Consider the following 24135-nt stretch of genomic DNA (forward strand, 5'->3'; position numbering starts at 1 on the left):
GTGAAATCACATCATAGCAAGACCCTGTAGGTAATTGAGTCCCCATGGATAGGGCCATAGTATAAGTGATCCCTGCCAAACCTTGTGTCTTGATGGATTATGTTAAGCTAGATATACTGCGCCATTTAAGACATATTTTTGCTGAGTTGCAGTAACAGTCTCCCCAGCCAACCATCCCTCTGGAGCATACCTGAATTTTCAATAACTAAGTTAAAATATTACTTTAAAATACTTGCCTCTTGAGGGTACTTTTGCAATAATTGCCATAAATCTGACAAAAAGTTTGAAGGAAGAAAAAGTGATCACATCAGCACATCTGCAGTGAGATCCTGTGTTCCCTGGTACAGCCCCTTGTTAGTCATGTACACAGGCGGAGGCTTAGCAGCCCTGTGGCTAAATTTCTTCAACCATGAGATGCTGTGAAAATGTTAATGACACACCTCATAATGCAGTTAAAAGAGACCACTCAAGAATGTTTGAAAAGCCCATTTGCACAGCAAAATGCTGAGTAATAACCCAGAAGCATGTTATCATTCAGAAGGCAAAATAGACCCAGCAGTAATAATGGCATTAGGGCAAGCCATGTTCTTTTAGCAAGGATCCAATGCAATATCCGATACCCAATTCAACAGAATACCATTCTGAAGAGTCCCAGAGGGAAGCAAAGAATTGGATTCCCAGAAAACAGAACTGTGGAATGAACCCAGGACAGAAGAGATATGTGGTCTCTGGTCAGAAACAGCTGATCAAATGTCTGCAGAGACTTTATACAGAAGTCATCTTCAACCACTCCAATTGCAAGAGAGAACTCTGCACTGTGAACTTGGATTTGTGAGTCTATTTCCTCATGTGTGAAACTTTGCATACTGCTGTCTCACAGCCTCTGAACACAATATTTGGGAATTTAAGGAAGTTAGGGTACACAATGGCATATCATTTACTCTAAAAAAAAATAATGAAATCACATCATTTGCAGGAATATGGATGGAATTAGATGCCACTCTGTTGGGTGAAAGATATCACGCACAGATCGACATTTGTGGAAGCTGAGAAAGTAGATCTCGTGGAAGCGTCAAGTGGAATCATGGTCACTACAAACTGGGAAGGGAAAGAAGATGTAAGGGGAAGTTAGATAAGAGGCACCAAAATTTAGATAGCAGGAATGAAGTGCAGCTCTGTAGCACAGTAGTGGAAGTAGTTCCCATGATGCTGTCCAGGTTAGTCCCTGTCTCTGGACCTCAGTTTCTGCATTTCCCAGTGGAAGACATTGGAGATGATGAATACTGAGCCGCCTTCAACCACTCCCTTCCTGCCTCATACTGTCTACACTCTATGGAGAGCTATGTCCCTTTTCTGTGGTGTCTAGTCCTGACTGCCATGTGAATAAAATAAAAGAAAGCAAACAAAATATCCTTAGCAATGCATATCAATTATATGCAATTATTTTGTATGACAAAGAAAAAAGACAAACATTTCTATAACATGTGGTGCATCAATGTGCTGAGAAATATGAACAGGCACTTGCTACGTACCTGTGGTAATTTCATTATTCGGGATTAGGATGAAAATTAAAGGTAATAATCCCTGTCTGCAAGCAAAAGTTGTGTGGAAAGGCAAGAGCAGTGGGAAGGGAGAAGGGGCGGGACTAAGAACTACATGTATCTCACCAAACTATCTCTGAAATACAAGTATTCTGAACAAATACATAATGATATTTTAATCCTTAATTTAAAATTTTTAAAAATTCAATTCAATTCCTGATTATTTTGACAGACAATAAAATAGGCTGGCAATATGTTAGGTAGTGGAGTGAGCTGAGTTGTATCCCCAAAAAGTTATACCTACATTCTAATCTCCAAAGAATGTCAATTCATTTGGCAGAAGATGTTATTAAGTTAAAGATGCTGAGAAAAGTCCATTAATATATAATTCACAAAGATAGAAACCAAATAGCCATTGAACATATGTGTGTGTGTGTGTGTGTTTTATTTAATTTATCTGAAAGGTAGAGTGACAGGGAGAGAGGAAGAAGGATCTCTCATCCACTGGTTCATTCCCCAAAACATACGTATTTTAAATTGAACCCTGGCATACTAGTAATCAAAAAAGCAAAAATGAAAACAAAAAGTGATAAACATTTTGATCCCTGCTCAAACATGAATTGACAGATGATTAAAAAAAAAAAACCAATATAGCGCTAGTATAAAAATGCACTCTCATGTACTGTTGGCAGGAGCTTAACTTGACATAATTCTGCATGGCAATTTAAAAATGCACAGGAAACAGTGAAAATATGTACATTCCTTAGATTCAGCCATTCCAATTCTATAATTTACTCTATAAAAAAAGCCATGGGCTTGCATATAATCTTGTTTCTAGGGATAGTCACACATATAAAAGAGAGTTTTATAACAAGCTGAATACAAGTCATCTAACAATGGGGAAAATGAAACAAATGAGTTTCGCAAGCATTACCAATGGTGCTGAAATGGCACAAAGACAAATAAGCCAACAGAAAAGAATCCAGAAATAGATCCACATGTGCCAGCCACCTGATTTACAACAAAGGCAGCAATTCAATGAGAAAAGGATCTTCTCAACTAATGGTGTGGAAGCAACTGGATATTATATGGGAAAATGAACTTTGACCTCTAGCTCACACTGCACACAACAATTAATTTGATGTGGATCATAGATCTATATATAAAAGGCAAAACTATCAAGCCTCTACAAAAAAATATAGACAAAAGGCTTTTGTGACTTTGTGGTCAGTAAAACTTTTCTTCAGGAGGATATTAAAAGCTTTAATCATAGAAGAAGAATAATTGACAAAGTGGCCTTTACTAAAGTTAAAAATGTCTGTTCCTCAAAAGGCATCACTTCACAAAAGAGAATCAAACCACCAGGAAGCATGAAAGATGTTCGGCATCATTACTCATGAGGCGCAAACACTTTAAAACCACACAGTACCGCCACATAACCTCCAGTACTACTACAGTTAAAAAGGCTGAGAATACCAAATGTTGACAAGGATGTAGAAAAACTGAAAGTGCCATACATCACTGGTGAGAATAGTTGATTGCTTCAAGCAACTTGGAAAATTATTTAGCTACTAAAACTAAACACCTACCTTTGATGTGTTTCTAGGTGCCCCAAAATTAATGAAAACATGTATCCATGAAAAAGAACATTCACAATAGCTGTACTTATAATACATTTACAAAATGGAAACAGCTCAAGCATCTACCAACAGAAAAATAGATAAATTGTGATATATTTATACAGTCGCATGCTACACAGCAACAACAAACAATGAACTAATGAAACATGCAACTAATGGGACATGGGTAAATCTTTGTAAAAAATATGTTCTGTGAAGAAAGGCAAATCCATGGAGGACTTTTTGTAAAGAGGATTCCTTTTGTACAAAGCCCAAGAACTGATAAAACTAATCTATGGTGATAAAAGTCAGAATAGAGATCCCTCTTGGGTATGAGAAGAATATGTGGGGTGATTAAGGTGATGTTTATCAGAAATACATATACATTGGCAGCTCACTAGGCTAATCCTCCACCTGCAGCGCTGGCACTCTGGGTTCTAGTCCCGGTTGCTCCTCTTCCAGTCCAGCTCTCTGCTGTGGCCCGGGAGTGCAGTGGAGGATGGCCCAAGTGCTTGGGCCCTGCACCCACATGGGAGACCAGGAGGAGACACCTGGCTCCTGGCTTCAGATTGGCGCAGCATGCCAGCCGTAGCGGCCATTTGGGGGGTGAACCAACGGAAGGAAAACCTTTCTCTCTGTCTCTCTCTCTCACTGTCTAACTCTGCCTGTCAAAAAAAAAAAAAAAGGATTGAGATGTACATCTGATATATGTATAACTTTCTATACCTTAACTGTACCTTAAAGTCTTTTAAGAGATGCTGTAAAGGCTGGCTCCGTGGCTCACTTGGCTAATCCTCTGCCTGCAGCACCAGCACCCCGAGTTCTAGTCCCGGTTGGGGCGCCGGATTCTGTCCCAGTCACTCCTCTTCACTTCCTCTGCCTGTCAAAACATAAATATAAAAAAAAGTGAGAGATGCTGTAAAAACAGAAATGTGGGGGAAAAGATAACATTATAGTAAATGTTTAAAATTTTTTTTTAAACTTTTATTTAATGAATATAAATTTCCAGTGTACAGCTTATGGATTACAATGGCTTCACCCCCCCCATAACTTCCCTCCCACCCACAACCCTCCCCTCTCCCGCTCCCTCTCCCCTTCCATTTGCATCAAGATTCACTTTCAATTCTCTTTATATACAGAAGAGCAATTTAGTATAAAGATTTCAACAGTTTGCACCCACATAGAAACACAAAGTGAAACATACTGTTTGAGTACTAGTTACAGCATTAAATCACAATGTACAGCACATTAAGGACAGAGATCCCACATGAGGAGCAAGTGCACAGTGGCTCCTGTTGTTGACCCAACAAATTGACACTCTAGTTTATGGCGCCAGTAACCATCCTAGGCTGTCGTCATGAGTTGCCAAGGCTATGGAAGCCTTCCAAGTTCGCCGACTCTGATCATATTTAGACAAGGTAATAAAAGACAGAGTGAGGATAGTAACCAATGATCCTAAGAGTGGCATTTACCAGGTTTGAACAATTATACAGCATTAAGTGGGGAAGAGGACCATCAGTACACACAGGTTGGGAGTAGAGCCATTGGTGGTAGAGTAGAGGTTATGATTACAAAGGAATGAGGCCCAAGTACACTAGACAGGGCCTAGAACAAAGGACAGAGTCATTATTAGAGGAGCTAAGAAAGGTGCTGTCTAAGCTACAATTAAGTTTTCTGATTGAGAGGCAAATAGAACCTGATAGAAGGGGCTTGATAACAATCTGTTGGGCTTTAGGCCTTGTAAATTCAGAGGCCCAGACCTATCTATCTCTTCACATGGGGTATATCCTAAGGGAGGTGTGAACCTCCTAGGGGAAGGCACTCTTGACTTTCATTACTTGGCTGGCCTGGGAGGAGAGCTGGCCAGGTAAAGGCAGGGGGCATCTCTAACAAGAAATTTACAGTTCTGCCTGCAATGTTGCTGACCATACTTGACCATCCCCTCAGCTGCAGTGGTCACTTTGGAAGCTGGGCTGAGTGAAGGGCTTTTCGGCTTAGAGCCAATAAGATCTGTGGCTCTGACCTGGGCATCCTTCGACTCCAGGGCAGGTCCATGTCCAGTGATCCAACTCTTGGCAGAGCTGCCAGGGCTCTTCACAAGCTGACTTCTGCTGAAGCCCAGGCTTACCACATTGAAAGCCACTGCAGTGGACTGGCCTGTTGGGTCTCCTTGAGGGCTGTGCAGATCAGCCATTAATAGGCCTGCCACCCATTGCTTCTGATGCCGAGCTTTCTTTTCCTCCTGGTTTGTGTTAAAGCAGACCAGAGGATGTAAGTCAAGGGAGTGCCCGTTTCCCATCTCTAATCTTCAGTGGCCTGAACTACAAGTCTATAGTCACAGGCATGTTCTGTAGTAGTTTTTCCAAGGTAGACAATGCCCATGAGGAAAATTATATTCTCACTTTAAAACTTTCTTTCCCTTTGGTCTGAAAGGGAGGTTTTTTCTACTTACTGTATACTTCGCTGATGGCGAAGTGAATCTAGCTATGAGATTATTATTTGAGTTCTTATTTTGGCTATGCTATTGCAGAAAAATGTTAGCCATCTCTTTTATAAGGTCTAAAGATTAAATTGTGCGTCCTACAGATTCCTTCATAATAGAATTAGTTTCCTACCTTGAAGAGAATAGAGAAATGAAAGAACAAGTTGGGCTTAGAATAGAGAAATGAGGGAGCAAGTCCTAGATCGCTTGCTGACAATAGCAATATCACATGAATACTTAGCAAACTGTTTCAACCGTTAGATAACAGCTTAAGAAAACATTTACCAGAAGGTCCAATGCCTTCTATTAATTTTAAGAATCATGTATTTGAAAACACCTCTTAAATATCTAACATGGTGTAGTTTGTTTAACCAGTAAACTTAAGCACAACCATATAAAATGTTTTTAGTTTCTCTCTACCAACAAGTTTAAAACATATGATACACAGATTCAGGTCACACAAATTAAAATGTATCTTTGATTGATTTTAGCAGCTTAAATTTATGGACAATCTTATCTATAAGCCATTTAAAATAAAACTCTTAATAAAATTTCCCCATGTGGACATACAATATGTACACACATATAACATAGCATAGTAGACCAATATAGCAATTTTAATAATAGTTTTTAAAATCTTTAACTCTTTTTGTAGATTGCCAATTGATTTGAATTGCTTTTTCTTTTTAGTAACCTCAGTTAACCATACTTTCTCTCAGTTGGTACTGTTAATACATTATTGGCTTCATCTGTTTACAGAGCCATCCCAAAGTACTGAATACAATAGAAGTGGCTGGGAAAAGTCCATAGGAACCTATAGGAGGACAGCTAAACACAGAACCAACAACGCTTTAGTTTTATGAGCAGCAGATCATATATAACTGTGGATGACAAAAGACTTTAAGTCGCCATGTTTAAAATTATAAACTCATCAACCAACAAGAGGCACTTGCTTACTTCACAGTATTTTTGAAAGCACCTGTAGGATTTTACAAGTATTTAACCCTTTAAGCCTCTGGGGCTTTCTCATTAAGATAACTATCATGTCTAGTAACACAAGATCATTAGACTTTTTAATTCTCAAACATTTGTATTAATAGCATTTTCCATTATAGAAACTTAAAGTTTGGTACCACGTCACATCTTGACAGTACTTGCCAGATGATTGTAAGAGTTCCTACTCTGCTAAAAGAGTAGCTGAAGTATGAAACATGTCCAAGCAGAGCAGAGCCAATTACTTTCATCATAGCTGTAAAACTAACGATTCTAAGGTGAGGTATTTCCCTTCAGAATATTTTTATATCTCAACATTTAGATGACTTTAGATTATATTTTTATCCATATGTTTTGAACTGATATTGTTTGCAGAGTGTATGTTGCTTATTGTTTACATCTGGCAATTAAAAATAAATAAAACCGAATAGTAAATAGTTTATTGGTAAGTATATGGTTTCAATGGCAATAACAAATTCACTTGAAGAGGATGCAATATAAAGTCAAAGAATAAATGCTTTCTAATCATCAGAAAATCTGTGGCCATTAGGGCTGTCACGTAGAAATCCAAAATCACTCAGAGGCCAAATCTGTAAAATCAAAATGTGATTGAAGACAATTAATGAAAGTTATGTTATACAATAATCATATTCCCTTTTTCTATTCATCCCTTTTCTCTATGCCACTTATTCATCAGTCAAGAATAAAATTTTCTGTATCAGAGTAAGTCTTTAGGAAATAAACTTATATATTATATATTTAAACTCTGTGGGGCCAGTGTTTTAGCACAGGGGTTAAGCTGCTGCCTGTCATGCTGATATCTGTATGAGCACAGCTTCAAGTCCCAGCTGCTCCACTTCTGATCCAGCTCCTGCTAATGTGCCTGGGAAAGCAGTGGAAGATGGCCCAGGTGCTGGGGCCCTTGCACCCACATGGGAGACCCGGATGAAGCTTCTGGCTCCTGGTTTCAGCCAGGCCTAGCCCTGGCTGTTGCAGACATTTGGGGAATGAACCAGTGGACGGGAGGGAGGGGTGGGGGCGGGGAAGGGGGCAAGGAATGATCAATCAGTCTGTCTATTCTTCTCTGTAACACTTTCAAATAAATAAATCTTTTAAAAAAATTAATTCATTAATTTGCTCATTCACCAACCACTATTGGGCATCTGTCTATTAGATGTGAGACATTATCCTAGAATACAGAGAATGGTAGTGAATAAAAGAAATGTCTGTGTCCCCAGGAGACTTACATTCTAGCACGGAGTTTGTTATAAAATAATTCATATTAAGTTACTTCAAAAGTTTATGGAAAATAGAATTAAAGAAATTTTTTGGTGCAAAAATTTTCAAAATCCACAGTTTTTTTTATAATACTTATTTTCCATAACCTTTTTAAAGACCCCTTGTACAGTGTAGTATATATATTCTTGCTTGTGTTTTTACACGTGTGCATAAATGTGTGTGTAGACTCATTTTGTCAATATATATTAAGAATAGACAGAACAGTTTAGCAATGATATCTGGGAGATTACAAGCAATTTTTATTATCTTCTTTATATTTTCACGATTTGCTGTAATGAGAGAATATTAACAAAACTTCGAATATAGACATTGATTCTAGCAGTTTCTCAGCAGAGGGAGAGCCACATATGCTCTCTGAGTGCCTGCAGCTAGTAAGTTTTGACTGCTAGGTAACACCTGCAGCTCACAACTTGAATGAATTCCTTCAAGGCAATTGATGTAGAAAGTTTCATCAAGATAGGAAAGAGAACGAAACAGTGACCAGGAAAATCTTTTTCATTGGCATCATGAAATGGTCTCTGTAGGGATTATTTACTAAGCCAAGATTTTTAGGTCAAAGTCATTGAAGCAGAGCCACAAAAATGTAGGAACTGCAACTGAATGTTTGTCCAGCCTGCTAAGCTACAGCCTTACCTCTGTTGTTGAATACCCTTAGATGAAATCACACAATGTAATTTCTCATATATAAATGGAAAGACTGATCTCTATAATACAGGTCCACCAAAGTTTTTCACATGACCACCACTGACCTAAATTATAATTTAATTTCAACATATAGATAGTGGGGCTTGCACCCAGCACCCCTGTTGGCCACCACTTCTTTCTTATACCTCTTCATGTGACACATCACTGTTGCCAAAATATATATTAGAGAAAAGTTACTGTGTGCAAATATGTTTAAAGGGAGATTTAGGTTGTTTAGAAATCTAAATTCTGTGATTAATCAGATTATCATATACAGAACAATTAAGTGAGAGGTTAACTCTGAAGTTCACTGTATTCAGTACTTCTCTATATCCCCAAACATTTGACCGTGTGAATCTGCCTCATATTGGAAGCTCTTTTTTCTCAAAACAAGTATAAAAGCAGTTCAGGTAATACTTACATTAACTAAACTATATACACATTCAGAATATACATATTTATGGCCATATATACATATGGAAAAACATTATTTTAGGAGGGTCTGTGAGGATGTTTCTGGCTGAAATTAACATTTGAATCCATGGATTACAGCTCTCTAATTTGGATGAGCAACATCCAATCAGTTAAAGGCCTAATTAGAACTGCAAAAGGCTCAATAAGGGAATCTCCTCCTGCCTGATTGCCTTTGATCAACAACATCAGATTTTCCCTGCCTGACTTTGGACTCAGACTGAAACACTGGCTCTTCCTGAGTCTGGCAACTGTCAGCTTCTGGACTGGAACTATACCATTGGCTCTCCTGGGTCTCCATCCTGCCGACTGCAGATCTGGGGAGTTGTCTGCCTTCCTAATCACTTGATATAAATGACATATAATGGGTCTGTTTCTCTGAAGAACCCTGACTGATCTGTATTTTGTTACCAAGAGTCACTCTAGAGAAGCATAATTTTAAATATGAGTTCTCTGAATTGGTTCTTGGGTTTCTAAAAGTGGCTGTCTAAGCTGAGTGAATGTAAAGGAACTTGGGACTCCATTTCCATTGGTAAAGACAACATTGATGAGTGGATAGTCCCTGGTGTCATCTAGCAACAGAAGTACACAAAATCTCACCACTGGATATTCCTCAACAAGCCCTTAGAAAAAGCAACAATCTGGGTGACTGTGTATATAATACCTTCAAACGTTTTTTTGGAAACTAATAAATATAATAAGATTGGATGGCTACTCCTAATGTCACTGTTCAAAGTGAGTGACGTCAGGAGTGCCTGGAGAAAGAAGTTATCCAGTATCCCTGAGAATGGTCATCCTACCCACCTGATTATTAAGTCCTCCTCTGTGGAGGTCACTCTTTGGTGGGCACTCACATGGGACACAAATATTTTTACATCCTTTGCCTGCTCAGAAGGGATTGTTCCACAATTGTTCCACAATATTGTTCCACAATAAATTGGAAATTTATCCAAATTTCTTTGTCACCGGTTTTCCAATCCTGTTCTTTCCAAGGCCCTAACCAAATCATTGCCTATAGCTCATGAATGTGTATACAGTCACACATTTGGCCAATTCCAAATTAAGTGTACAACCAGGTACACAGCCCAGAGTTTTTCCCATTGACATTTGTCTTCACCATTGTCCTCCTGGGATGTCCCAGAAAGGGACAATAGTGCAGCAGTTGCCCACTTTTGGGCAAACCATCTATAAACCAGCCCTGGTCATCTTCTCTCTCTCTTTTCTTTTCAAAGATTGATTGGTTGATTGGAAAGACAGAGTGACAGAGAAGGAAGAGAGAGAGAGATCTTCCATTCACTGTTCCACTCCCCAAATGGCCACAATAGCCAGGTCTGGACCAGACAGAAGCCAGAATCCAGGAATTCCATCTCTCCATAGGTGGCAGGGGCCAAAGCAATTCAGCCACCTTCCACTGCCTTCCCAGGCATATTAGCAAGGAGCTGGATCAGAGAGGGAACAGCTGGGGCTCAAAACTGCAATCTGATATGGGATATGGGATTCTGGCATTGCAGCAATGGCTTAACTCACTGCATCACAATGCCAGTCCCAGCCCTTGTCTTCTCTTCCCCTGTCAAATGATGTGAGGAACTCCCCACAGGGTCATAGGTGCCATCCAAGAGTGAGAAGGCAATGAAGCAGGAGTGGAAAACATGGATATTTGGGCTGTCTCTTGATGTAACACATGTATACCTCTTCCATTTGATGGTGAAGTGCTGCTGTGCACGCCCAGCTTTACGGCTTGGTGGGTCAGATAACACCCAGTTCATGATGAGTGGCTCAGATCACATGCTAACTTAGTGGCCCATGATCAAGCATTCAGTTTTTATTAAGTAGTGAGTCCTGAAGGGAATCAGCATTGATTTGCCCAGCAACTGTCTCTGGGGAAGCCATTACCTTTTCCTTGGGTCATGAAGGACTAATGCCCTAAGACAGAGGTAAAAAAAAAAAAAGCTGATGCCAATGTGGGTGGGGAAGTTAAGGGGGATGCCATTGCTCTGTGGGATATGGAGATTATTTTTGCTACCTTAGGGATGGGGAGACCATTTTGAGGACGAGGGGGCCATTTCTACAGGCAAAGAGATTTCTTCCAAATTGAGTTCAGTGGCCTTAGCCTCATCAAGTCCCTCCTTCATGTTCCCATCCCCTCTTTTTTTTTTTAAAGATTTATTTATTTATTTGAAAGGCAGAGTTACAGAGAGGCAGAGGCAGAGAGAGGAGAGAGAGAGAGAGAGAAAGAGAGAGAGAGAGAGAGAGAGAGAGAGAGGCCTTCCATCTGCTGGTTCACTCCCCAGATGGCCACAACGGCCAGAGCTGCACCAATCCGAAGCCAGGAGCCAGCAGCTTCTTCCAGGTCTCCCACGCGGGTGCAGGGGCCCAAGAACTTGGAACATCTTCTGCTGCTTTCCCAGGCCATAGCAGAGAGCTGAATCGGAAGTGGAGGAGCCAGGACTCGAACTGGCACCCATATGGGATGCCAGCACTGCGGGCAATGGCTTTACCCACTAGGCCACAGTGCCGGTCCCAACCCATGCCATGTTAATCCTGTTCTTTGTCAACCAGTGCCCTCACTTTAACAGCAGACACCATGCAAAACCAAGAGTTCAACTTTCAACGTAATTCAGCCATTTGCATGATGAGGGCTTGTATTTGATTTTTTTGGCAATCTGAGCTCTGTGGCTATTGAAGAGAAGGCTCTGACCCAAGATACTCTTAGAAGCTCTCTGGTCATCTATGCAGATGTGAAGCCCAGAAACCTTATCCCTGGGCTCATCTTTTTCTTTCATCATTTTGTCCAATGGGAATAGAAATATCCGATGAGTATTATCATAGTCCTTGTTTCTCCACAAGTATTCCAAAGAACGGTGTATACAGTCATTAAATTCCTTGTTTCACAGGAACAGTGAATCAGGGAAATCAAATGTATGTATCTTACATAGCTCTAAAAACAGTTCATGCCATGAACTATCTGTGCTCTCTCTACTAATAGGAGGAGAGGCCCTGGTCCGCTATTCTGGTGCAGCGGGTTAAGCCTCCACCTACAATGCTGGCATCCCATTTCAGCACTGGTTTGAACCCTGGCTGCTCTGCTCCAATCCAGCCTCCACCTAATGCGCATGGGAAAGCAGCAGAAGACGGCCCAAGTACTTGTGCCCCTGCACCCATGTGGGAGATCAGGAAGAACCTCCTGGCTACTGGCTTCAGCCTAATGAGGTTCTGGCCATTGTTGCCATTTGGGGAGTGAGCCAACAGGTAGAAGATCTCTTTCTTTCTTTTTCTTTCTTTCTTTCTTTCTTTCTTTCTTTCTCTTTCTTTCTTTCTCTCTCTCTCTCTCTCTCTCTCTTTCTTTCTTTCTTTCTTTCTTTCTTTCTTTCTTGACAGGCAGAGTGGACAGTGAGAGACAGAGACAGAGAGAAAGGTCTTCCTTTACCGTTGGTTCACCCTCCAATGGCTGCTGCAGCCGGCGCATCGTGCTGAGAAGATCTCTTTCTAACGCTCCCTTTCTCAATGTAATCTGATTTCAAATAATAAAATAAGTCTTTTTAAAAAAAAAAAAAAAGAAGAGATCCAAGCATTTTTATATTTAGTGAAATTAGGATATTTAACCTTAAAACCGATATTTGGAAGACTTAATATCCATTAATTCCACCAATATTTATTAAACCCTTATTATAAGTCAAGAATACCTCTAGATATTAAGAATACAGTGGTGAACAACATTAAGTCCCTCTCCTCATGGAGTTTGTATACTAGTAAGGAGACAAATCATAATAGAAATCACATGGTAATAAATACTCATAGTTACAGGTGTCATGAAGCAAAGAAAGCAAGTTAGAAGGATAGAGGGACAAGGGCAATAGAGGCTACTTGAGATAAGGCAGACGGGAAAGGAATTCCCAAAGAGCTGACAATTGTGTTTAAATCCAAATGATGGCAGGTGCGCACTTTATGAAGATCTGAGTGGTGGAGTAGCATGGGTATGGGGGAGAACAGTATTTTTTTTTTTTTTTTTTTGGACAGGCAGAGTGGACAGTGAGAGAGAGAGACAGAGAGAAACGTCTTCCTTTTCCATTGGTTCGCCCCCCAATGGCCACTGCAGCCGGCGTACCGCGCTGATCTGAAGCCAGGAGCCAGGTGCTTATCCTGGTCTCCCATGCAGGTGCAGGGCCCAAGGACCTGGGCCATCCTCCACTGCACTCCCAGGCCACAGCAGAGAGCTGGCCTGGAAGAGGGGCAACCGGGACAGAACCAGCGTCCCAACCGGGACTAGAACCTGGGGTGCCAGCGCCGCAGGCGGAGGATTAGCCAAGTGAGCCGCGGCGCCGGCCAAAGAACAAGTATTAAAACCCTGAGTTGTGAAAGAACTGGTGTGTAGGATGAACAGGATAACTGAAAAGTGGCAACAGAGGGGAGGGTGGTAGGAGACATCAAAGGGGCAAAAAGGGAACAGATCATGTGGGGCCCTCTGAGCCAAGGTAAGGGGTTCACATTTCATTCTAAATATGATGGCACACCAGTGAAAAATCTGAAGTTGGAGAATGACATTAGTAGATTTAGTTTAAAAAAAGAACACACTCTGCTACATTTAGATTTTTGTACAACTGTGTTCATAGCAAGGTTGGCCTAAATGTTTCTTTTCTCATATTGTCCTTGAATGGTTTTATTGTCAAAATTGTATTAGTACCATAAAATGAAGTAGAGATAATTTCTTCATCTTTTGTTCTCTAGAACATTTTGTATAAGACTAAAATTAGCTACTCCTTAAATAATTTATAGCTATTGCCTGTAAATCTGTCTGATCCTGATGTTAATTTATGCAGAGATATCTGCTTCAGCTTATTTAGTAGCTATATGTCTTTTCATATTTTCTAGTTGATTAGTTGGATTTGGCAAGTTATATTTTTCTAAAAAACATACCCAATTTTTCAGATTTTTTTCAAATGTGTTTACATAACCTTACACTTCTGACCAACGTGGAAAAAAAGAGCACCTGAAACAACTCTTCCATTTGGGCAAATTATATGAAACAAACGTTATAACACTCTGAACATCAGGCAACAGGGAAAAGTGACCCCTGAGACATGGAAAGCCAGCAAGATAATCAATATGACTGACAAGTTTATGGCCTTGTGAGAACTTCCACTCTGCAACACAGAGTGGAGAAACCCATATGAGGGATGGAGAGCTCTCAGAATTTAAGAGGCAGAGCTAATTCCAGGGAGACAAAGGTTGCCAGAGTTCATGGTCAGAGTACCTGAGAGGACAGAACAGGCACACAAAAAGAAAGAAATTTAGAAATCAGCAGAGGATTGGGTAGCAGAATACAGACCCACATAAATAGGTGAGAAAACTACCCCAGGCCAAGGAAACTAGGCTGAGCTCGCACAGGGCTGCAAAAGTGCCTGCCCTACCACCTAGTCATATGGTAATTCAGGGAGCTTTAGGTAGAGCATTTAGGAGAGTCTTGCTTCCATAGTGGAAATTTATTCTCCAGGTTAAAAACTCATAAATTTAAAATGCAAGAACTAAAAGGATCAGACTACTTCCATGGAACTTAATTGTATACCAGGATAAAGCTCAAAGATTTTTATAAAAATGTATATATATATATATATACAGCATGAAACAAGACAAAATTCACCATATTTGGTATCCAGTCAAAATGCACTACATCAATTAAGAAATGGAAAAATATGAACAATAACAAGGTGGAAAATAAATCAACCAAAACCAACACAGAACTGGCACAAATTTAGCAGACAAGGACATGAGAACAGTAACTATGGTTCACATGTTCAGGTTAGATAAAAGAACAAACATACTAAGCAGAGATACAAAAGACAAAAACTATCCAAACAATAAAGTCAAATGGCAGGCTGTCCCTGACAACACCAGCATCCTATTTTAGAGTGCCACTTCGAGTCCCAGCTGCTCCACTTCTGATCCACTTTCCTACTAATTCACTTGGAAAACAGCAGAAGATGGCACAAGTACTTAGGCTCTTGCCACTCACATGGACGATCCAGATGGAGTTCAACGCTCCTGGCTTCAGCTATTGAAGCTTGCCTGGATATGGCAGACATTTAGGGAGTAAACCAGTGGATGGAAAATGTCTCTGTCCATGTCCCTCCCTCACTCTCTCATTCTGCCTTTCAAATAAACAAATCCCTTAAAATAATTTTATATGATAAAATGTGAATTTTTTTATTTGACAGGTAGAGTTATAAACAGTGAGAGAGAGAGAGAAACAGAGAGAAACGTCTTCCTTCTGTTGGTTCATTCCCCAAAAGGCCGCCACGGCCGGCGCTGCGCCGATCCGAAGGACCTGGGCCATCCTCCACTGCACTCCCGGGCCACAGCAGAGAGCTGGACTGGAAGAGGAGCAACCAGAACAGAATCTGGCGCCCCAACCGGGACTAGAACCCCGGGGTGCTGGCGCTGCAGGTGGAGGATTAGCCAAGTGAGCCGCGGCACCAGCCAGGACACAGTTATTAATATCAGACATCATTGTAGAGTATACACATATATTAAAAGTACCACAAACCAAAATAATGAATAACTATAAGCCAATAAGTTTGACATTTTAGATGAAGTTGAAAAATGTACTGAAAACCACAAATGACAAAAAAGTTCACTGAAGAAGAAATGTATTACTCAGGTCACCATATATCTATTAGAGAAATTGAATTTTACATTAAAAAATATTCTCATGGAGAAAATTCAGGTCCAGATGACATTGTAGTGAATTCTACCAAACATTTAAAGAAGAAATAACATTAATTCCATGAAAATACTCTCCAAAAATAGAAGTAAAGGGACTGCATCTTAACTCATACTGTAAGACTAGCATTAACCAAAACCAAACAATGACATTATTTAAATACAGACACAAAACCCTATAAACCAGTATCTCCTAACAAAATTTTAGCAGATCAAATTGAAAACCATGAGAAAAATGTTATTATCATCAAGTGGGATTTATCCCAAGAATGTAAAGTTAGTTCAATATTTAAAAATCAGTCAATGTAAAGGCTGGCATTGTAGTGCAGAGGGTTAAGTTACCACTTCTAACACCTGCATCCTCTCTCAGCGCACCAGTTCAAGTCCTGGCTACCCCACCTCTGATCTAGCTCCCTTCTAAGGTGCCTAGGAAGTCAGCAGAAGACTTGGAAAAGTCTTGACCTAAGCATATCACAAAAAATTAAGAAACAATGTTCTGGAGAGAACAGCTAGGGTGTGGCTGGACAGTCATTTGATAAAAAGGTTACGGTTGTGACTCATGAATGTACTCAACCTTGTAAGCAGAAACCAGCCAGAGATGACATCAGCAGAAGCACTGCCAGCTTTGACTAACAGGGCCAGAGACAGGATAAAATGAGGAAGGCTGGCCGGCGTCGCGGCTCACTAGGCTAATCCTCCGCTTTGTGGCGCCGGCACACCGGGTTCTAGTCCCGGTCGGGGCGCCGGATTCTGTCCCGGTTGCCCCTCTTCCAGGCCAGCTCTCTGCTGTGGCCAGGGAGTGCAGTGGAGGATGGCCCAAATGCTTGGGCCCTGCACCCCATGGGAGACCAGGAGAAGCACCTGGCTCCTGCCATCGTATCAGCGCAGTGCGCCGGCCGCAGCGCGCCAGCCGCGGTGGCCATTGGAGGGTGAACCAACGGCAAAAGGAAGACCTTTCTCTCTGTCTCTCTCTCTCACTGTCCACTCTGCCTGTCCAAAAAAAATGAGGAAGGCTGTCAACATTCTGGGATTCCACAGAGGGAATAACAGAAGCATCTATGTGTTATCTTTCCAAAAGCGGGACCTCAGGAGTAACACAGCCTCCAAGGCCTCGGGAGAAGGGCTAGCACCCAGGGCCAAGGAAACAGGACTGGTGCCTAAGGCCAAGGAGGCAATACTGCTGCCAAACCGCCAGGGGCCCAGAGGGCAGAGCCTCCAGCCAGAAAGGATTATCTTAGAAAATTCCCTCTGCTCTATGTGGGATTTGCTTGGGACTATTAATACCTGTGTAACTTCTGATTTCTCCCACTTAGAATGGAAATGTCTATCTCATGACTGCCCCACAATTGTATTTTCAAAGCAGGTAACTTTTCTCATTTCACAGTTTTATAGCTGGAAAGGAATCTTATCTCAGGATGAATCATTTATTGAGCCTCATCAACCCAATCTTGATTTAGATGATATTTATAAGATATTTGGGACATAAACTTGATATTGGATATATATTTACAACTACCTCTCAAGTAAATAAGCTTTGCAAAACATATTTTATAAGACTTTTGGGCTATTGGGATGGGAGTAATATGTTCTACACGTGACAAAATAGAAGAATTTGGGAAGGCCCAGAGGCAAATGTTATGGGTAGAATTGTGTTCCCTCAAAATTCATATGTGGAAGTCTTAATCTCTACTACCTTAGGATGTGACTATACTTGCAGATAGGGACTTTAAAGAGATGACTCAGCTAAAATGAGGCCATTTAGGCAGGTCCCAAGCCAATCTAACTGCCATCCTTACAATGAGGGAAATGAGTACGCACTGAAAGACACTAGCCTCGTGCATAAAGACAGAAGACTGTGACCATTTGCAGGTCAAGGAGAGCGTTCTTACTCCATCCAGCCTGCATTATCTTATTATGGGAGCCATAGAAAACTAATATAATTAGGAAGGAAGAAAAAAATATAGTAAGAGAAAATGTGAGTTAATACAATAGATTTTCCTTCTCTTTTTGAGCTTTTAAAATTATATTTCTTAATTCTAGCAAATGTTATGACATTATTTTATGTGGTTTTATAAAGGTACCATCATTATATAATAAGTGGGGAAGGATAGAGAGACATAAATGAAGTAAAATTTTTGCCTATGACCTGAACTGGTAAAATGACCCAACCAATAGACTGTGATTAATTATGTATATATAATGGAACACCCAGAGTCACCACTATAAAAGTAAACAAAGAGGGGCCAGTGCTGTGGCATAGTGGAGAAAGCCACCACCTGCAGTGCCAGCATCCCATATAGGCACCAGTTCAAGTCCCAGCTGCTCCACTTCCAATCCAGCTCTCTGCTATGACCTAGGAAAGCAGAAGATGGCCCAAGTCCTTGGACCTCTGTAACCGCGTGGGAGACCTAGAAGAAGCAACTATCTCCTATCTTCAGATCAGCACAGCTCCAGCCCTTGTGGCCACTAGGGGAGTGAACAGCAGATGGAAGACCTCTTTCTCTCTCTCTCTCTCTCTCCCCCTCTCTCTCTGCCTCTGTCTCTCTGTAACTCTGCCTTTCAAATAAATAAATACATCTTTAAAGAAAAATAAAATTAAACAGAGATATGTCAAAAATACTATAATTAAATTTAAAAGTAATTTTAAAACAAATTCAAGTAACCCAAAGAAGTCACATAGTAGAACAGAGACACAAGATATATATTTTTAAAAATTTAATGACAAATGTAAGTCCTAACAAAGATTTTATTTATTTATTTATTTATTTATTTATTTGAAAGGTAGAATTACAGACAGTGGGAGGGTGTGACAGAGAGAAAGGTCTTTTGTCCGTTGGTTCATTTCCCAAATGGCAGCAACAGCTGGAACTGGGCTGACCCGAAGCCAGGAGCCAGGAGCTTCCTCCAGGTCTTCCATGTGGGTTCAGGGGCCCAAGGGCTTGGGCCATCTTCTACCACTTTCCAAGGCTATAACAGAGAGCTGGATCAGAAAAGGAGCAGCCAGGACTAGAACCAGCATCCATATGGGATGCCAGCACCACAGGTAGAGGATTAACCTACTGTGCCACAGCGCCAGCCCTTCAAAACTTATATTAAATGTAAAAAGTCTTTACCAATTAAAAGGCAGATGGGCAAATTGTGTTAAAAAAATGACCCAATAATGTACTACCTACAAAGAGCTTCAAAATATAAGCACAATTAAAATAAGAACAGAAAAATATATTATGCAAACATTAATCAAAGGAAATCAGGAGTGCCAATATCCACATCATATAAAGTAGACTTCAGAGCAAAGAATGTTACTAGAGACAGAGAGGAGAACTATATAATAATAAAAATGTCAGTTTTCATAAGACACCAATCCTAATTGTTTATGCACCAAACAGTAAAACTGTAAAATATATGACACAAAAATGGATACAATTGAAAGGAGAAATAGATAAATCTATAGTACAGTTCTATATTTCAACATCTATCTCAACATTATTTGAAAAACTAGATAGAAAACCATCAAGGGACCAGTGCTGTGGCATAAGGGTGAGGCTGCCACCTGCAGTTCTGGCATCCCATATGGGCACCAGTTCAAGTCCTGGCTACTCCACTTCTGATCCAACTCTCTGCTATGGCCTAGGACGGCAGTGGAAGATGGCCTAGGTCCTTGGGCCCCAGCACCTGTGTAGGGGACCTGGAGGAAGATTCTGGCTCCTAGCTTCAGATCGGCACAGCTCTGGCCGTTGTGACCAATTGGGGAGTGAACCAGTGGATGGAGGACCTCTCTCTATCTCTGCCTCTCCTTCTCTCTTTTTGTAACTCTGACTTCCAAGTAAAATAAATAAATCTTTAAAAAGAAAATCAAGTACATAGAAAAATTCAACAACACCATCAACCAACAGGATCTAATTGACATGTGTAGGATACTTCATTCAAAAACAGCAGAATTTTTTTTCAAGTACCATAAAACATATTCCAAGATATTTCAAATCCTTTGCCATAAAAAACTCAAAAATTTAGAAGAAATGAGGTCATATAGTGCATGTCCTCCAACTGCAATTGAATCTAACTAGAAATCAGTAAGAGTGATTAAAAAAAAAATTCCCAACCACTTGGAAGATAAACAATACATTTCTCTATACTCCTTCATCAAATAAAAAGCTTTAAAGGTAATAAAAACATATAATGAACTTAATGAAAATGAAAATAAGTGAAACAAAGAACTATTTCTTAGAAAATATCAATAAAATTAACAAACTTCTAACAAAACAAAGAAGTCATAAATTGCCAACATCAGGATTGAAAGTTGGAACACATATTTAATACTTGAAGATATCAAAAAGAAAATAAGAGCAGACTACAAATATTTTTACACTCAAAAATCTGACAGCTTAAAAGAAATGGACCAATGCGCTAAAAGGAACAAGTATCACAACTCATTCAATATGAATCAGATAACACGAATAGGCTGGCAATAATTAAGGAAATTAAATTTTTAAGTTTTTAAGAGACTTATTGACTTATTTTTTGAAAGGCAGAGCAATGGTGGGGGAGACAGAGATGAGAGAGAGAGAGAGAGAGAGAGAGAGAGAAATCTCTTCCATTTGCTGGTTCACTCCCCACATGGTCACAATAACCAGCGTTGGGCCAGGCCAAAGCCAAGAGCCAGAATCTCTATCCAGGTCTCCAGAGCAGTTAGGACTTAAACTGGCACTCCAGTATGAATACTGGCATCAAAAGCAGTAGCTTAACCCTCTGTGCCACAACTTTGGTACCTAAATTTGTAATTTTTAAAACTTCCAAAAACGAAATCTCCAGTCTTGGGTAGTTTCACAGGAGAACTCTAACAAAATTAAAAAGAAAACTTCTACAAATCTCTTTTACCTAGTAGAAGAGGGAGGAATTCTTACCTATTCATCTTATAAAGCTAGCATTACTCTGATAACCAAAAATAGCATACCACACAAAATCAACTGCAGACCTATATCCTTCATGAATATAGACACCAAAATTCTTTTAAAAATGGAATTCAGCAATATATTAGAAGAATTACACTCCATGACAAAGTGAGCTCTATTTCAGGAATGTAAAACAAGCCCAGTATTCAAAAATCAATCAAAAATCAATACCAGCATTATGCAGCAGCCAGTGAAGCTACTGCCCGTGATGCTTGCATCCCATATGGGATCACCAGTCTGAGACCCAGCTGCCCACTCCCGACCCAGCTCCCTGCTAGTGTGCCTGGGAAGGTAGAAGAAGATGGCCCAAGTGCTTGGGCCCCTGCCATCTATGTGAGAGACCCAGATGGCGTTCTGGGCCTAGCTTCAGCCGGGCCCAGCCCCAGGCATTGCAGCTGTTTGAGGAGTGAACCAGCAAATGGAAGATCTCTCTCTACCTCTTTTTCTTCCTCTGTATGTGAGTATGACTCTGAAGGTATAATAAATAAACACATACATATATTTTTTTAAAAAAATCAATCTATGTGGGCCTGGCATTATGGCATAATGGGCATTCTGCCTCTCTGTAACTATACCTCTCAAATAAATAAATATATCTTTAAAAAAATCAATCTATGGGGCTCTGTGGCATAGTAGGCTAAGCCTTGGCCTATGGTACCGGCATCCCATATGGGTGCCAGTTCTTTTTTTTTTTTTTTTTTTCTAAAAAAACTGGCACAAACTGGCACCCATATGGGATGCCGACACTACAGGCAGCGACTTTACCTGCTAGTCCATAGCTCCAGCCCCAAGGGTGCCAGTTCTTGTTCCAGCTGTTCCACTTCCAATCCAACTCTCCGCTTATGGCCTAGGAAAGCAGTAGAAGATGGCCCAAGTGCTTGGGCCCCTGCATCCACATGGGAGAACCAGAAGCTCCTAACTCCTGGCTTCAGATCAGCACAGCTCCAGCTGTTGCAGCCATCTGGGGAGTGAACCAGTGGATGGAAGATCTCTCTCTCTCTCTTTGCCTCTCTCTCTTAGTTTGTAACTCTACCTTGCAAATAAATTTTTTAAAAAACCAATCTATGTAATCTACCATATTAACAAGTTTTAAAAAATCATATGATCACATCAATTAATGTAGGAAAAACATTTGACAAATTCAACACACATTTGTAATAAAAAAAGACTTCCCAAAATATAGAAATAGAAACTTACTCATACTGATTTTTCAAAAAGCACCTATAGGGACCTGGTGCTGTGGCACAACAGGTTTGTTGCCTGCAATGAATGATGCATCCTATATGAGCACCATTCTCTCTCTCTATGTCTCTCCCTCTCTGTATGTGTGTAATTTTGCCTTTGTAATAAAAACAAATACATCTTTTTTAAAAAAGCACCTAAAAAATCCTTGATGCTGAAAGACAAAGTGATTTCTCCCTAAGGCTGAGAACAAGGAAGGGATGCCCATTGTCACTCCTCCTCCTCAACAGAATGCTTAAAGTTCTGGTCATTGCAGTTGGCAGAGGAGGAATAAAAAGCAGGACACCACAAAATAAATAAATAAGGAAGTAAACGATCCCTATTTTCAGAAGACATGTTTGCCTATGCAGAGAATTCAAAGAATTAAAAAAATTACACAAGAACTAACAAGTGCGTTCAATCAGCTCATGGGATACACAAGTCAAAGCACAATAATAGGCCGGCGCCGTGGCTTAACAGGCTAATCCTCCGCCTTGCGGCGCCGGCACACCGGGTTCTAGTCCCGGTCGGGGCGCCGGATTCTATACTGGTTGCCCCTCTTCCAGGCCAGCTCTCTGCTATGGCCCGGGAAGGCAGTGGAGGATGGTCCAAGTGCTCCCCTGCACCCGCATGGGAGACCAGGAGAAGCACCTGGCTCCTGGCTTCGGATCAGCGAGATGCGCCAGCCACAGTGGCCATTGGGGGGTGAACCAACGGCAAAAAGGAAGACCTTTCTCTCTGTCTCTCTCTCACTATCCACTCTGCCAGTCAAAAAAATAAAAAATAAATTTAAAAAAAAAAAAGCACAACAATATAAAATGAACACATGGACATTGAAATTAAAAATACAATACTACCTGCAATCACTAAAAAAAATGCTCAGGTATAACTCTAAAAAATACATCCCAGATGTGTGTTCTGAAAACTACAAAATGCTGATGAAGGAAATACAAAAATCCCTAAGTAAGTGAAGAGACATACTGTGCTTAAGCACTGGAACATAGCATAGCAAATATGTTAATCCTTTTCTGATGTATAGGTTTAACACAATTCTTATCAAATCCTTTTATTTATACAGATATAACAAGATTACCCTAGAATCTATATAGTGATACAATAGAATTACAAGCTGAAATCATTTCTAAGAAACAGAAAGTGACAGGAATCTGTCCACCCAATTTAAAGACTTACACAGATGTGGTAATCTAGACTGTAACGTATGGCAGAAGGGATCTACTCTTAGATCGATAGAACACAGTAGAGAACAGAGATCCATACCCTCAGCAATATGCCCACTTAATCAGCGTTCTCCAGAGAGAGAAAATCAATAAGATATATGAGAGAACTTCAAAAGTTTCATGGAAATGGGATTAATAGATAATGCACATTTTCCTTGAACTCACTGAAGACCTTTCGTGTGTAAGGTCTTAGAAAACAAACCAACTCAAGAGAAGAATCAATAAAGGCAAGAGTTAGTTCTTTGAAAAGAGTAATCAATTTAATAAACACCTAGTAAGATTTATTAAGAAAAGAATTGATATTGTTTATAGCCATTGTCTATACTTCCACTAAATAGGTTCTTTTTGCTTTTTACTTGTTAAACTTCTTATTTGGTGGAGTATTAAGCCTCGTTACTGTAATGTAAATTTAGAAGATGTTATCACAAAAACTAAAAAAAAAAAAAAACAAAGGACAGAAAGTAGGAGGAAGAGAGGGGAAAGGAGAAAGGGAATATCATTACATTCTTAGAATTACATCCACAGGGCCCAGTGCTGTGGCGCAGATGGTTAAAGCCCTGGCCTGAAGCTTTGGCATCCCATATGGGCGCTGGTTCTAGTCCCGGCTGTTCCTCTTTTGATCCAGCCCTCTGCTATGGCCTGAGATAGCAGTAGAAGATGGCCCAAGTCCTTAGGCCCCTGCACCTGCGTGTGAGACCCAGAAGAAGCTCCTGGCTCCTGGCTTCAGATTGGCGCAGCTCTGGCCGTTGCGGCCAATTGGGGAATGAACCATCGGATGGAAGATCTCTCTCTGTGTGTCTCTACCTCTCTCTGTAACTCTGTCTTTCAAATAAATAAAATAAATCTTAAAAAAGGATTGTATCTACAAAGCATATTGAATCTGTTAAAATCTAATTAAAATTTTAAAAATTTTTAAAGAAT

The 24135-nt window shown here is 40.3% G+C and overlaps 1 long non-coding RNA gene across 3 annotated transcripts in view; it reads right to left on the reverse strand.

Annotated features, from left to right (window-relative positions):
• The window catches only part of LOC133775279 (uncharacterized), a 159464-nt gene that overhangs the window by 105859 nt on the left and 29470 nt on the right, over positions 1-24135 (reverse strand). For all 3 annotated transcript variants that reach the window (XR_009868216.1, XR_009868215.1, XR_009868217.1), the window contains exon 4: positions 3898-4040. This is a non-coding gene — a long non-coding RNA (uncharacterized LOC133775279). The remainder of the gene's footprint in view (positions 1-3897; positions 4041-24135) is intronic.

The sequence above is a fragment of the Lepus europaeus genome, chromosome 16 (genome assembly GCF_033115175.1).
Source record: "Lepus europaeus isolate LE1 chromosome 16, mLepTim1.pri, whole genome shotgun sequence".
NCBI lineage: Eukaryota > Metazoa > Chordata > Mammalia > Lagomorpha > Leporidae > Lepus > Lepus europaeus.